Below are 15,561 nucleotides of genomic sequence, written 5' to 3'. Positions count from 1 at the left end.
TTCGGACTATTTGTACTCAAGGTCATGAGGAGCATTGCTTCTCATGTTGCAAACAATTTAACAGGACTTGAGCTCATTCCGGACAGGGGGAAGAGGGGGCAAAAATATGTTATGGCACAGAAACGTGCCACTCTACCTTCAGCCGGGGGCAGCCTCCGTCCACAATAAAATGCACAAACGGAGCAGATAAAAAAAAAAAAAACTCGTTTATAAACTCAGCTAAATTAAGCGGCTTATAAACAACCTGACGCGTCCGTCCCCGCATGGGACAGTTCGTTAAATCGGAGGTCTTGTCGACTGGACAGAGTATGGTAGCACTAACAGTAAAATTAAAAACTAGTGACTAACGGAGAGGCGCAGAACGGACTTGCATGAATTCCTGTCTCGCAGGCGACAACATACGTTCCGGCTTAGACCAGGAGGCGCTCCTGTTCTAATTTACTCTATCACTTTATCACATTTACCAACAGGATGGGTTGAAACACAGCTGAAACCTAAGAGGAATATCCAGCAATGCGCTACCCCGCTTAACCACACTAATGTCCTGCGAATCTCCATCCTTAGACAAACTTCTAGAAGACGACTGCTGCTGTGATCCATTTATATTATCACCACTCGGGGGAGGCGAGGTACTGTTCGTTGTTATATATATATATGCAGGAAATTATTTTGTTGGACAGCACCATTAATAAATTCAACTAGCATTCCGTAATAATATTTCAGGATCAAAGTTATGCATCTCAAATAGTCACTAGAAGTAAACTTTCGAATCCGGTTCGAATCTGGATCAGGCCACAGACTGGATCCGGTTCGAGTCTGGATCAAACCACAGACCAGGGTTCCGTTATATTTCTAACCGCACAAAACGGCTTGATAGTAAAAATGACAATTCAGTCCACTGATATAAGTTAACGTAATTGCCACTGGCATACACACTTGCATTAAACCTTACCAAGTCATTATCTTAGCTATCAAATTAACTTACCTTCTTAAGAATTCAACGCTAAACAGAAGCTATGGTATGTCCTCCTTGTTTCTTATTATTATTGTCCTCCAAATGGTGAAGCCTGACAGGGAAATTATTAGTAAGGAAGATAGTGCCGCAAGTTTGCAGAGCATAAATAAAACCATTTACTGTTTCTTCCTTATTTATAGAGTGGCTACACGGAGCATCATCTCTGGTCGTTCTGCTTCCTTTGGCTCCTGCGCCAATGTGTCAGATCAAAAAAGTGGGAAAACGGGGGACAGACAGTTAAAAAAATAAAAAGTTGTTCTTTTCAGATAAGACTAAGTGGAGGCCGACGGAGCAGCGAAGCGCCCTCTGCACATCTTCCACTTGGGGGGGAGGGGGGTGCTGCTACTCCTGACACCCTTCACTCTTGACGTACCTCAAGCAAAGCAAACGAACAATGAAATCAATTAATTAATTAATTAATTGATTAACAAACGACCGAAGGGGCCGCCCGGCTCAGTTCCAGGCGGAGGGGGGGTCCGCCAGCTGCCCCCTTTTAAGACACCGGCCGCGGCCGCACAGCCGTCGACTTCCCAACTCCCAGCCCGGCTTGTTAGGTGCGCCCGGGGAAAGACAGACAGTTCCGTTACACGCCAAAAAAAATCAAAATAAAACTACTGCGAAGAGGCTAGCCGTCGTGCCCCTTCCCTCTGTTCGCAGGAAACATAAACTTGAGGCTCAGCAATTTGCCAGCTGAGGTAAAACCGGTGCCGAAGTGGGAGGGGGCGGACTACCTGAGGTACCCGCTCACCCCGAGTGTCCAGCTACAACGTATGGTACTGAACACAAACCCCCCCAAAAACTGCTTTTAAAAAAAGGGGACAGTGAGACGCCAGCACTCACACAGTTCGCAGAAAGCTGCTCCGGCTCCCCTCGCCCCCGTCTCCCTCGGTCTCCAAGAAGAGTGGACCTCCCTCTCCCGATCTGGGCTCAAATCCCGCCCACGGCGCGCGGCGTCGCCCGGCACCACGTGACCCACGCCAGGAGGAAGGACCCTGGACGCCGACGCCGATTGCTATTCGCTTAACTTGAAATATCGTGGTCGCCCGTGGAAACCGCGACGTCATCGCGCTCGTACCCGGATGGAAACTGACTGGTTCGCGCGCGTACGTTCACGCGCCTTGCGGGTCGCGCGGCGCGTGCTCCGTGTAGCGGGACTCGGGTGCTGTGTTTTTTTTTTTTCTCGCACTCCCAGCTGTTTTACGGCGCTATTGTGCAGTTTTAAGGCGGCATATGCGTGCACGTTAGGAGCTAGTTTATTATGCAGACTCCACCTACGGTCTGGAACAAGTCTTTCCCTTCGGCTAATTAAGCCTGACGTCACTCTTTCCATGACGTTTGCGTTTTTTTTCCTCTTGATTCTGCCCTTCTTCGAACGACTGCATGTGCCGGTGTCCCGAGTTTACCGTTTAGCGCACACGGGAGCTGCTCCCGGTGAGCATGCGTTGAATGTGGGAGCTTACATCGGGTCCGGGGTTGGGGCGAGCAGAGCAAAGCAGAGGTTAGCGTCTGTTACCCGTTTAATAAAGCTGTCATATTAAATATGTATGTTAAAATGCTTGGTCCTAATAACTCAAACGGCGCGTTGATTTTTTTTTTCTTCGAATTTCACATTTCAAATCGAAGACTCCCTGTTAATTACTATTGTTATAAATTATTGCATAACACCTTCACTGGTTATACTATACTCAGTAATAAATGCATAACACTGTAACCAAAAGATACTGATCAAACGGGTCCGTACGTCTCATAGGCTTTCAGTCATACCTAATAGGATCGGCGAACTTAAAAATCATGCTCCCTCGTTGGGATTCAGGGTTTGTATATTGATGATGATGATGATTGATTATTATTATTATTATTATTATTATACTTTGCCTTCAGAGGTGCATCTCTGTAAGTTGTCTCACACCGTTACCAGTGATGCTGACGCTGGGAGGATGAAGCATTATATATATATATATATATATATATATATATATATATATATATTTTTTTTTTTTTTTTTTTTTTTTTTGCCAAATATGAGCACTACATCCTGTTTTGAGTGATATGGACACCCAAGCAAAGGTCAGATTGATAAAAGCCTTTTACCAGTGTTGATATATTACGAAAGATGTGAAAATGACATCAAAACAGGATATTCATACTTAAAAATATCAATATTGTTGGCATCATTTTAAATGCAGTCTATCTGTTTACTCATCCTGTTGCATGCACGTATTACTTTTCTATGGAGTGAGATCAGTACAACGGAAGATCCAGTGACAGTAGAATTCTTGTTCCTCCTTAGTCATCCGAGGGTATCTGTAGTGGGTAGAGGGTAGCTCAGTGTTTGCACTGCAAATCACTGGGGCAAAAAAGGGCTTGTTGCCCCAATAGGTAGCTAAGCATTAGTGTCACTCACTGATGTCGGGTTGGGGTCACAGCTTATTATTGTTCTCACCTTTTGGGTCCTTCGTGTCTAGGCAGGAGGGTCTCTTTTAAGTCCTGCCATTTGAAAAATATGGAGGCCAAAGCAGTTCCTCTGTGCTTATAAATATTATTATTAGCATCTAAGAGTGAAGCAGGTGAGGCTTGTTGTAGGACACGGTGGCGATGGGGGCTCCGTGCCCGAGCCCAGCGTAATGGGCTCCCAGGGGGCTCTGCCCGTGAGTCCACAGCGTTCCTGCCTTAAACCCTCTGCTGGGAATTCACCAGGTTTCGCCCACTTGTAGAGCTTTCGGCTAGAACTACTGCGCAGACAGCACCCTGGCATATCTGAAACCACATCAGTGTCTTTCAGTTTTATGCAGCTGCCTGTGTGCTGCTCTTTTTGTTTGCCGGCCAGCCGGGTGGGGTGGGGGTGGGGGTGGGGGTGGTGGCCAGACATAGGGTGGTAAGCTTTGCTTATTGAAGTGAAATCTTTCATTTCCTCCACACTCCTGTACTTATGGGCAGAAGGGGAGGAGGATGATCACGTGTTCCAAGTTTTAATTCTCACTTATACAGTTATACTTAGTTCAGTATGCAGTGAAATGCATTATGAAAGGGACATATGATTAAAGAGGCAGGACATTAGGTATTAAACGATAAACATAAAAATAATCATAAATATTTGTAGTGTGCAGTTGGCAATAAAGTGGGAAGTAGTGAAAGAGTTTAAGAGTAAATAAGTATTTACATATATACATTGCACATGTGTAGGCAGGGTTGTTGAGTTGTGTAGGTTTTAAACACTGATCTCATTTAGGATCCATATTGCCTGGGCACAGAAGCTCTTCCTCAGCCTATCTTTGCTGGTCTTCAAGCAGGGATAGCGTTTCCCCAAGCTCAGCACAGAGAAGAGGCAATTTTTGGGGTGGCGGGAATCTCTAATGACTGCTGGACCTGCATTGTTTGATGTAGATGTTCTGAAGGTGCATGGTGCTGGACCTGCATTGTTTGATGTAGATGTTCTAAAGGTTGGGAAGTGCAGGTCCGGTTGTGCATCCGCCTGACTGCACACCTCTCTGCAGAACCTTACAGTCCTGCTGTGTGCTGCTCCTGAACCAGACAGCTAGGCTTGCTGTCAAGATGCTTTCGATGTTGGCTTTGTAGAAGATCTTCAGTATTGGGACGGCAGCCTGAAGCCCCTGAAATGTCTAAGGCGGTACAGATATTGGTGAGCCTTCCTTACTAAGGAGTCAGTGTGCAGGGACCAAGTCAGGTCTCCGGTTATGCGATTATTGAGGCGCCTGAAACTGCTTAACCTCTCCATTAAAGCACCATTCATACTGAAGTGGTGGTAGTTCCTCTTCTGTCTCCTCCCAAGTTCCACATTCAGCTGATTGTGTCTTGTTTACATGGAGGAAAAGGCTATTTTCCTGGCACCAAAGTAAAAATCTCTCCACCTCCCCCCAGTAGACATGCTCATTGTTATAGGTGTTCAGGCCCACAACAGCAATATCGTCCACAAACTTTACAATGATGTTGGAGTAGAATTGTGGCCCTACAGTCATAGGTATCCAGGGAGTACAGCAGAGGGCTCAGCACACAGACCTGGGGTGCCCCCATGGTGAAGGTCGATGAAGTGTCATGGCCCGCTCTTACTACCTGGGTTCTGTTTGATGAAAAAATTGTGTACCCAGTTACACAAGGAAATGTCCAGTCCAAGGTCATTGAGCTTAATAATGAGCCTGGAGGGGTTTATAATGTTGAATGCTGAACTGTAATCGATGAACAGCGTCCTCTCATAGTTGCCTTTCCTGTTGTCCAGGTGGGCTAGTTCCGTATGGAACAGGAGGGTGATGACATCATCTGTGGATCTGTTAGGTTCATATGTGAATTATACTGGGTCTAGGTTCTTGGGTAGAGAAGTGGATATGAGATTCTTCACAAGTTTCCTGAAGCACTTCATTGCTACAGAAGTTAATGCAACAGGGTGGTACTCCTTCGGACAGGAAGGATGTGACTTCTTCAGTAATAGTACAGTGGTGGATCCCCTAAAACATGTTGATATCATAGTCAGGAATCGATTAAATATAACCGTGAACACCAGAGCCAGCTGGTCGGCACAAGTTTTAAATATACAAGCTGGGATGCCATCTATAATATCTGCAGAAGCATCTGTTGAATGACAAGCTTGTTTCCAAAACACATTTGAGTCAATTAAATCACGTTCAGATTTTATCACATGATGTCACAGATATTAGCTGAGGTTCGGCTCAGATAAAACAGCAATTACGAGACATTGGTGCATAAACTCCCAGCTCATTTCAGTGTCCCGAGATTACAGAGCAAAGGTCAGCATTCGTACCGCTGCCACTCGGCCATTGACCTACATGGAGCTGAGGACAGCCAGCTTGGCCTGTGCACAGAGAACACGCTCATGTACACGCTGCATGCTTGGCTTTGACAGGAAGCAGGCTGTATCTCTTCGACATGGTTACGATAAACATTGCGATGCTTTGGATGGAAGCTTCATGCTGCTCCACTTGTACGTATAATCGGCCGCGACTGGAAATCCCCGGCGGCTATTGGCCCCTGTGACTGATTTTTCTTTTTTAACTCCATATTTATATAGCAGTAATTTGCAGAGTCACCAACCTCGGTGGGCACATGCCATCTCTCACAGGCTTCCAAGACATCCAGAATGGAGGGGAAGTGTAACCTATTTTTATTTTCTTATTATTTGAAGCCAAGTTCCACTTCAGATATTCCACTTTTAATGGCTCTCTGGTGCCTCGTCCATCAGCATGGAGAGAGCCTGTGAGCCGGGCCATGGGTGTTGGCTGCCGTACACGGACCCATGAATGATACACCTGTGTAACTAGGCGCTGCCTCGTCCATGAGCAGATACGACTAAGGTCTGTGCATTTCGGAAGATGTCCGAAAAAGGGATACCTTTAAATATCCAGTGAATCGTTCAGTGTTGCCATCCACTTCAGCTTCCTGTGAAGATGACATCACACCGCCGAGGTAGATGGATGGCAAATTGAGATCTCGCTCATTCCTTCCCCCACTGCGTACAAGCCGGCTCACCATGTCTTTGCCGAGGAACAGGAAAATAAACAAGTGACATTAGTCACCAAAAGTGTGTGTGACATAAGGGCAGGATCATGCTCACCTCTCAGGGAGGGTCACACACCACATCATCAGCCATGAATGACAAACGAATGTTACAACCAACCAAGCATCTCACCTTTGCTCTGGGTCACACTCAAATGGAGGCAAAACCAAGAGGCAGCTCAGATTGCTAGTAATTTTATAGTAGGGATTTGGTCAAGCCGATAAATAAGTGAATAATGATCATGTCTCGTCAGGCCTACTTGCCATCATCGCACCCCAGTAATGGGACCTGGTCCCCCCCCCCCCGCAACACGAAAATGCAAACTGGTCAGCCCAGCTTTGCTCTTAGATACATCTCGCATGTAGCCATCAGACAGCAGACACTCCATCACCCTTGACCCGAGCATACGTGTGCACCTCCAGTAGGCGACATGAGTGTCTGCTTCCATGTGTACGTGAGCACCCCCCCCAACGAAATGGCAGCACTGGGTGCTGAGGACATCGCTTGGTGTCCGTGGCACTGCATCCAAGCCGCCAAAACACTGCAGATGTTAACCCTAACTTCTTACCATTTGGTCTTGAAGATTCAGCAGCTCTGCTCCATCTTCAGCTGACCCTGGAGGAGCCCCGCTCTTCTGGAGCAAACCCTGACCCTATTCTCCTTTAAATATCACCAGATAATCTCCTGTCCATTTGCAGAGAGGGACATATCTGACCAATTCAGAACAACAACGAAACAGTGACAACAACAAAAATTATCCACGATGAATAAATTCTTATTGTCCTAATTCAGATTATTATTTGCAATAATTGCAAATATTTAATAACAGTGCTATTAATAATGAGAATTATGAATAGTTATAATAGTTATGAATGAGTGCACAGTGTTCTTTTTTGCCAGCTGAAGACACTCATGCATGCCAGGTACACACTGTGTGATGTCATGTTTTTGCTGGGGGGGGTCAAACCCTCACTCAGAAGCATCTCAGCAGTGCCTCTTCTGAGCTATAAGTCTTTCTGCTCGATTTAACAGTGGACATTAAGCCCTTCCCTTTAAGCAGTGCTGCACTGCACCCCCCCAGTGTGGGCCTTTCTCTATTTCTGTGCTCCAGTCTATTTTGGGCCCAACAGGGTGGATTGTCTGTCTTTGCACCAGTGCGAGAGGCGTTCTCGCCACTCTGACAATGCAGGCAGGTCTTTCTCCCCCCCCCCCACCGAAGCCCCCTCGCCGTGGCTGGTACGTCTCTCAACGTGGAGGGCAACAGACACAACTTGGGATCTGGATGCGGAGATGAAGGTGTATTTAGTCATTGGAATGCACATCCCCTATATAAGATTCTAACGGGTCTGGATGCTGTTCAGCCAAATGACTATTTCAATATTAGTCTAAATACTAGAACTCGTGGCCATAAGTGGAAATTAGCGGGAGAACATTTTAAAACAAATTTGAGGAAGCACTTCTTTACACAGCGTGTAGTTAGAGTGTGGAATAGTCTTCCTGCTAGTGTAGTGGAAGCTAAAACCCTGGGTTCCTTTAAATCAGAGCTAGATAAGATTTTAACAACTCTGAGCTATTAGTTAAGTTCTCCCCAAACGAACTTGATGGGCCGAATGGCCTCCTCTCGTTTGTAAATTTCTTATGTTCTTATGTTCTATCAGAAACGCCACGGACAATCATGAACCTGCAGCACAGAGAACGTTCACTTAAAACCCAGATTGTTTGCTGTTTTTTTGAGTAGGAAAGACCATCCCTTAGGGGTCCACCTGTACGTCAGCGGGTCTGGTTCAAATACTCCGTCACTCACCCTGATCAATCCAGCTGGCCACCATTAAACAGCTGCTCCTGTGCCGGGCTGCTAGATTAATTGCCCTGTCAATAACAAAGCAGCATATGGTTCGCATGCAGCCTCTGCAGGTCACGCCGTCTCCACGTGGAGAGATGGGGCCCGTCACATGTGTGTGGGTGTGCCCAGAGACAGGTAAACAGATTCCATCTCCATGTTTACATACATGTGTGCGTTTCCCCGTGGCGGCATGCCGTGTGTGTGCGCGCGGCTGAAGGAAACGCACAGAGCCGTCCACCCCAGGTCTGCCGAGCGGCTGACCATCACTCAGTGCCACCATGTCGCCAGGAGACTCTGGCCGCGACTCACAATCTCCCGCTTGGCCGGACCGCTTCAAACATTGATTAAATCTGAACGACAGGAGTGGGCGGCGTGTTCCTCAGCAGAACGCAGCCCATGGTGGGTCAGGCTGGGGGGGTGGGAGTGCATGAATAATGAATGGGACACCATATGTCGGGAAGCTAATGGAAGCCGTTGATGAAGCAGACACTCAGTATAATGGAAAAAAGAGCCAGCGGAGCCCCTTTAATCGGCGAGGCAAGGCGACATCCCATAATGCAACGCTGCGCTGGCGACTGTCGCACGCCGTTAGAACTCTGACTCAAAGAGTGTGCGACCGAGCTGTGATAACGTAACGTGAGATGCGCTCGCGGGCGGGCAGGCAGGATGGGGCGTGTTTACATCCTGCAGATACCATCACTGGGTCTGGATTAAACCGGAGTGTCATGTCACATCAGAAACATGTAAGCACAATACCTGATTACAGCACCATTCACTATGAATACACATGGCACTATTCGATATGTAGCGACGCAATGCCGGGGAATAAAGCACAACATCAGTGTAAGAGAAGGGCACGAATGACATGGCGTGGTTTTGAGAAGAGCGGCTCTGTTGATGTACCCTGAGTATAAGGCGTGTCCCCAGCAGCTCTGACACTATTTTAGCGCAGCGTGTGTAACAGGCCCTGCATTTCGCCAGGGGCAGGGCTGCATAATCACTTGTGGGGGGTGTGCTGTCCCATCTGAGTGATGCATTGCACTACGTCCATTTCCGACACCCCCGGCGTGTTATTTCACACATGTCCATTGCTGTTTAAATTGAGCCCACCCAAACGAAACGGACTGAGCCCGGAGGGTGATCTTACGCAGTCGTTTTTATTTTTGTTTGTCTGATTGCATTACAGTCATGTAGCTAAATGCTGGCTGGCCCTCGTTGTTGGATTTCGGGAGGTTTCCAAAACCCCAGCCCCCCTTACCAGGGAGCATTTTTTAAAAAGGCCTACGGTAGGTCTATACACATTCACGCCCCTAACTCTCCCACAAATGTCCCACAGTAACAGTCAGCGGAGATGTGTAGCGGGATGCGTGCTTCCCTCAGGCCCCAGCACTCCGGTCCCTGTTCTTCGTTACCGGTTGTGAAATTGCGCACTCTTCTTTTTTTTTTTTTTTGCAAAACAAAATTTTCCACTGGCGTAGCAGATTAGCAGAGAACTTCCTCATCAGATGGGTTCTAAAGGAAAACAAATGCGCAGTAAAGTCCGGCCCTGTGGAAGCGGCCCCTCTTCCGAAAGATTGCCCCGTCGGTGACGACGGTGCCGGAGAAAAAGGAGGGAAAGCGCAGGCGAGACGGGAACTGGGGAGGGTGGTGCGTTTGCTGTCCCGGCAGACTGTTTAGGCCAAGAGGAGCTTAATGAAAGATACTCATTATAGCAAACCTCTCATCGCGCTGACATAATTACAGTAATCACCTCTTCCTGAAATACTAGATGGAGGCAGCGTGGTTGTGTCTGGTGTGAGACACCCCAATTAAATCTACAATAAAAATTTATGCCCTGCTGACACAGGCCAAAAGACACATGCTTTACTTTCCATAAGGAAAAAAAAATATGTGGACCTCGAACGGTAGTGGGGGGGGGGGGAAGTGGAGAGAGGCAGAGAAGGCCAGAGTCAGGCACTGGCTCACAGCCGTCGGGGCTGTGTTTGTTTGTGATCTAAGATATTCCAGGAATTTACCGCAGGAGCCAGCCCGGGTTCGAACAGAGAAGGTGAGCAGCCAGTGCATGAAAGCGGCACTTGTGTGGCAGCAGAGGGAGTTAACTTACTCACTGGGGGCCAAGTTTCCACTCAGTAATAGTTCCAAACTGTGCTGGTGTTACAGTGCTGACCTCAGGGGGGGAGCGGAGGGGGGGGGTCTGCCCTGAAAACCTGAATCCTGACTGGCCACTACTTTCCTTCAGAAATATATAGGTGCTGGCTTACTTTGTTGTTTTAGTTTTTTGCCCTCCTATTTAGGACAGTAGTTCTTTACTGGGAATGACCCATTTTGGTAGCGTAAGTGGTACCAGGAGGCTGGATGGGGGACGTTTGGGGAGGTGGAGGTTCGGCGGCCTTGGCGGTGGTGCTTTTCATGGCCAGGGCTTCTCACACCCTGTTGTTAACGAGGCTAAAGGCTAACGAAGAGGGCCGGGCAGCTACAGGGAACGCTGTCTTGTACATGTTCGTTACGATGGCTGGCAGGCTGAAGGCGGAAATGTGAAGTCCATCCTGCCCCCCCCCCCTCTCCAGAGGGTCAGGGGCACAGAGGAAGAGAGTAATACGCCTGCCCTTTCCTTCCGGGTGGGGGGAGTCAGAGAGACTCAAGCCATGAACCAGGCCTCTTCTTCCGGAGTGAGACACCCTCACACACACACACACACACACACACACACACACGCACGCACACACACACACACACACACACACACACACACACACACACTAACAGGGTTGCCAACTCTTATACAGAACATCTGGCGTAACACTTTCAGACTCTCACACTGACACAAGAACTCTTACAGAAAATCTGTATTATTCCCTTATAAACCTTAAATTAACTTCAGTATTCAGTATCAAAAGTGTTGGGGTAGTTTGCAAACACTACACACTATTTTCAAGGAATTTAAACTGTTACATGCATCTTACATGTTACATACAGCTAACCCAAGCTGGAAAGCTTTTCCTAAGAGCTCACTTTATCGTCAGTATGTAATAACATACCAGAAATTTTGTAGTCCGGTGTCAAACATGAAGTACAGGATCAAAGTAGAAGGCATACAGGGAAACACTTCACAAAACATATATGTATAAACTAAAAATACAACAGAATCAGAAGACAACAAGATTAACGAAACCCACAAGACTAACAAAGGGTGCAAAATGGCTTAAGATTACAACATCAGAAAAAAACACAGTTGTTCACACACACACAGAAGCAGTGAATTCAAAGACAGTTACACACATACAGTAGATGCAGAGATGATGAAGCAGGCCGACTGTAATGGATGCTGTTATATTGATAACTCACTCACCCACTGACACTGCTCAGCTATCGTTATTTTGCGTGTGATTTACCCATGTTAGCACTCTGAATCTGTCGATGTTGCGCTCGACGTCCCCTGGGGGTTAACACGATAAATATCTCCTTAGACTACTGCAACTGAATGCTGCTGGTGGGAAAGGCACACTTCCTGATCCAAATCAACAATTCAGAGGTTTTATGTTGTCAAGAAATGTCACAGAAGCTACAGCCTGATACCTCAGCCTTAAGGGCCTGCTGTCCAAGTAAAGGCTGGAGACAGCGTCCACGCATCGATGAGGAGGGCAAGCCAGCTTCGGGGCAGTGACAGCACGAGCATGGAGGCAGAATTACGACCAGAGAGGCAGGACAAGGGCCAAACGTCAAAACGAAGCTGATAGCGATTGTCTGATGAGCACCAGAGCGTTAACACGGACGGCAGAACTCTGAGCAGAGGCTGCGTGGGTCCAGGCCAGGCGGCTTCTCCAGAAGCCTTTCCAGCATGGCTGACCGCATCCACTAGCCAGGAGGACAGTCCACAAAACAAATAAAATTCAATATGGCAAAGTCTGACACCTGGGGAAGAGGAGACTGACCTAACATATGGATGATTTCAAACACACCATCTTCTTCCTCCTAATCGCTGCGGTACCCCAGTGTGGCGTGTCACAGTTGAGTGGACTTCTTTCTGTAAGCCTGTTTCCTCAAGATAAAAACACAGTTCTTTATATGCCAATAACTACAATAACTAGAGACATCATTTTTACAAGGGATACCTGCATCTCTCTCTGTGGGAAATATTCTTCCAAAAGCAAACTGAGCTAGTCTCCCATCCTCTATTTTAGGGCCACAGTCTGGTAAAACAGCGCATTATAATTCCTGAGATCAGGGGATTTCTGAGACTTGCTCTTGGCGGGATGCTGATTGGAGTCACAGGACATGGGGGCGGCAAGGAGGCACTTATCCGGGTGCGGGAGAGGAGATGCTGCTGACGAGATGGTGGGAAGGACTGACAATAAAACATTTTGGAGTCAACATTAGGGAAACACAGAGGAGAACGAAGTGGTGCTCTACAGGAGGTACAGGACCGGGCATCATGGTCTTAAACCCAGTGTCATAGCGGTGAGGTGCTGGTGACCTGCTGGTCATGTGACCCCAGACATCCATGCCCCCAATACACTGTCTCAGCCTAACACTTATGGCACCTCCTTCCACACTCAGGCCTCGGTAAATGTTATATGAATCTTTTTTTCCGATGACCTGCCTGTTCGTACATCGCAGTAAATCGTTAAACGACAGCTATTCAAAGATTAACCCAAAGCAGACACAACTACACACTTTATAACTTTATAAATGTATTTTACAGCTGCCATAACCTCCGGCGCCCGGGACGTGGTGCGGCTCCGACTGCTCAAGGCACGGGGCTTCAGACTCCGCCCACCTGTGACCCCGGTGCACTGAAGCTGTGCTGTTTATGAGACATTTGCCATGGAAACAAACCTGTGTGCCTGCAAACGGTGCAGCCGTCATTGCTGGCCAAGACAGGCTTGGTGAAAAAGACATGCTTAGAGGTTACATGATGATAAAATCGTGTGCAAATGATTTCTGATTTCAGGTGACTCCTTGGCTGAATTTGGCACGATTGCATGTACTATGGTCAGGGGCCAGAACAAAAAATTGAAAGACATTTTTACATGATAGGATAGATGCAAGGGCGGCAGGGGGATGTAGTAATAAATAATTTGAAAGCATAGTACTATTATGGCTTTTTCACACTTCGGAGGTGTTGAGCAGCCTGTGACTGATGTCCTGTCGTCACTTGTAGTTTTAGCCAGTCATAAGATAGCGGATGACGTGTTACACCGGTAAATGCTGACATAAGGGATGCTCCTGTATGAAAAGCATGCAGAAGGAGCTTCTAGGACAGCCTGAAGTGTCCCTGTCTCTTTCCAGGGAGCTGCACCCCTGCCCTGCACGCGTGGCACAAACGCGCAGCAGCGTCACTGCACCGTGGAAGCTGCTCGCAGCAGTAATGTCATCTCTGCTCAGCACCCGAGTCGCGGTGTGGATCGCTTTGCCGGTGACAGGCCGGGAACCCAATCGACAGAAGCTGGCCCAGTGAAAGGAGGCCCGTCCTCATCTGCTTTCCTCCATTTCATCCGGATGGTTCCACTTTCCCTGGCACTCTTCCCCTGCTCCAGGACCCCTGCCAAGCCCTGCCCGCTCGGTGACCAACACCCCTCAACGCGCTGCCTCGTACCCCCGAGAGACGGGCAGGAAAGCGAGATTCCACAAAGACTCGCCTATGGTGAGATCCAGGTGCATTGTGGGAGAAGCATGGGAAGGATACGCCTGACTCAGACGAGGCCCCATGCTGATTTGACAAGGCAGGGACACCAAGGATGTGACGTGTTTATAAGAGAACAAGGAACAGCTGGCTTGTGTTCTGCTGCCGTGTGTTTGTGTCTATGATCAGCCTTAACTAGGCAAGATGGGAAGATCACGACCTTTGCTCTCTGTCTAAATATGTATGGATTTCCATAGTTTTCTTAAAAGCTTTTGATACCTTTTATCTTTTGGTCCATATCATATATGGACAAATAACACGCAGAGAACACAGTTTATCATCTTTTAGAGAAATTACAGGTTTTTTTGAAAATTCTCACTGACTTAACCAGTGCCTGCCAGGCAGATCGGCACATGACCACTGTTTGTTTGACCTTGAAGTCCAGTCTGACTCAGAGCCAACAACAATACTCAAAGTCCAGCATCTCCCAGCATCTGAGGCGTCACCATCCTTTGTGTCACATCACCCATTATGCGGCTCTGAGGTACAGTAACACTCTGGCAGGGCTACAGCTCACGTTAGTATAGCAGCAGGGGCTATTCGGAAGTGACATAAGTATGGAACAATCCTGTTTATACAAAGTACACTGGGCAGGGCGTCCCTGGACAGCGGCCTGCTCTACAGGGCTTGCAGGATGGCCGGTGGGCAGTGGCTGCTGTCTCGCTGAGAGACACTAGGATCCTGGCTCTATGCTCTGAGCTGTGGCCTGTCAGTGTGTCGTTTGCAAAATCACCTGAAATTACGACTCAGCCGAGAAAACAAAACAACGACTTGTCTGGCGGGCACCAATTTTCCCTGGCCCTCCCCCACCCTGACCGGCCTCTGTCATCAAGCCTGATCAGGCTGGCGGCGGCTCGATGAAGTGGCCCCCACGGCGGCCTGCTCCCGGGGGCTGCAGGACAGCATGGGCCGCGGAGGGCAGCTCAGACTCCAGCAGGCCTGCATCCCCCCCCCCCCCCCCATCGGGCCATACATAACACATGAGAGCACGATTAATTGATGAGGGGAGAAACCTGAGGCTGCAACAGGACACGCGTGTCGGCCGACACTCCTGGCTCTCCTTCCTGAGAGCCACAGCCCGGGGCAGACTGGCGCGGGGCAGACTGGCGCGGGGCAGGCTGGGCTCGGCAAGCCTGGGGGGCCAGGGTCTCCGCCACAGCCACACAGAGCACCCCTGATGCGGGCACCTCCTGAGACACCCCTCAGAGGAATAGTGACCAAGGGTCTGCAGCCCACACCAACTAGGCGGGACCCTCCTCCATGTAAAGGAGAGGGTACTTAGTTATATTTAGGCATGGGTTAAAATTGCTTACCGAAGTCTTTCCATGACATTTTATGTTCTTACTAAAAGAACCAATGTTGAGTTTATCTCCTACGGTACATTTCGAACTAAATATAATTTTGCTGTTACTGATATGGCTTTTACTTGGTATAAAAATACCACAATCTTAAAAAGCGGATTTGCCCGGCCTGCGGGGCGCTTACCAGCTGAC

At 48.2% G+C, this 15,561-nt stretch overlaps 1 protein-coding gene across 5 annotated transcripts in view; it reads right to left on the bottom strand.

Annotated features, from left to right (window-relative positions):
• The window catches only part of atp2b1a (ATPase plasma membrane Ca2+ transporting 1a), a 35,991-nt gene extending 33,977 nt beyond the window's left edge, over window positions 1-2,014 (bottom strand). For 2 of the 5 annotated variants that reach the window (XM_023831125.2, XM_072709293.1), the window contains exon 1: window positions 1,856-2,014. The gene's annotated coding sequence lies outside the window, so the exon portion shown is untranslated. Of the gene's footprint in view, window positions 1-985; window positions 1,389-1,855 lie in introns of all 5 variants that reach the window. The other 3 variants (XM_023831126.2, XM_023831124.2, XM_072709292.1) reach the window with 3 other exon arrangements.
• Between the last annotated feature and the right edge of the window lie 13,547 nt (window positions 2,015-15,561).

This window comes from Paramormyrops kingsleyae, chromosome 1 (assembly GCF_048594095.1).
Source record: "Paramormyrops kingsleyae isolate MSU_618 chromosome 1, PKINGS_0.4, whole genome shotgun sequence".
Lineage (NCBI taxonomy): Eukaryota > Metazoa > Chordata > Actinopteri > Osteoglossiformes > Mormyridae > Paramormyrops > Paramormyrops kingsleyae.
The sequence above is the reverse complement of the archived record's forward strand: the minus strand, read 5'-3'. Positions and strand labels throughout refer to the sequence as shown.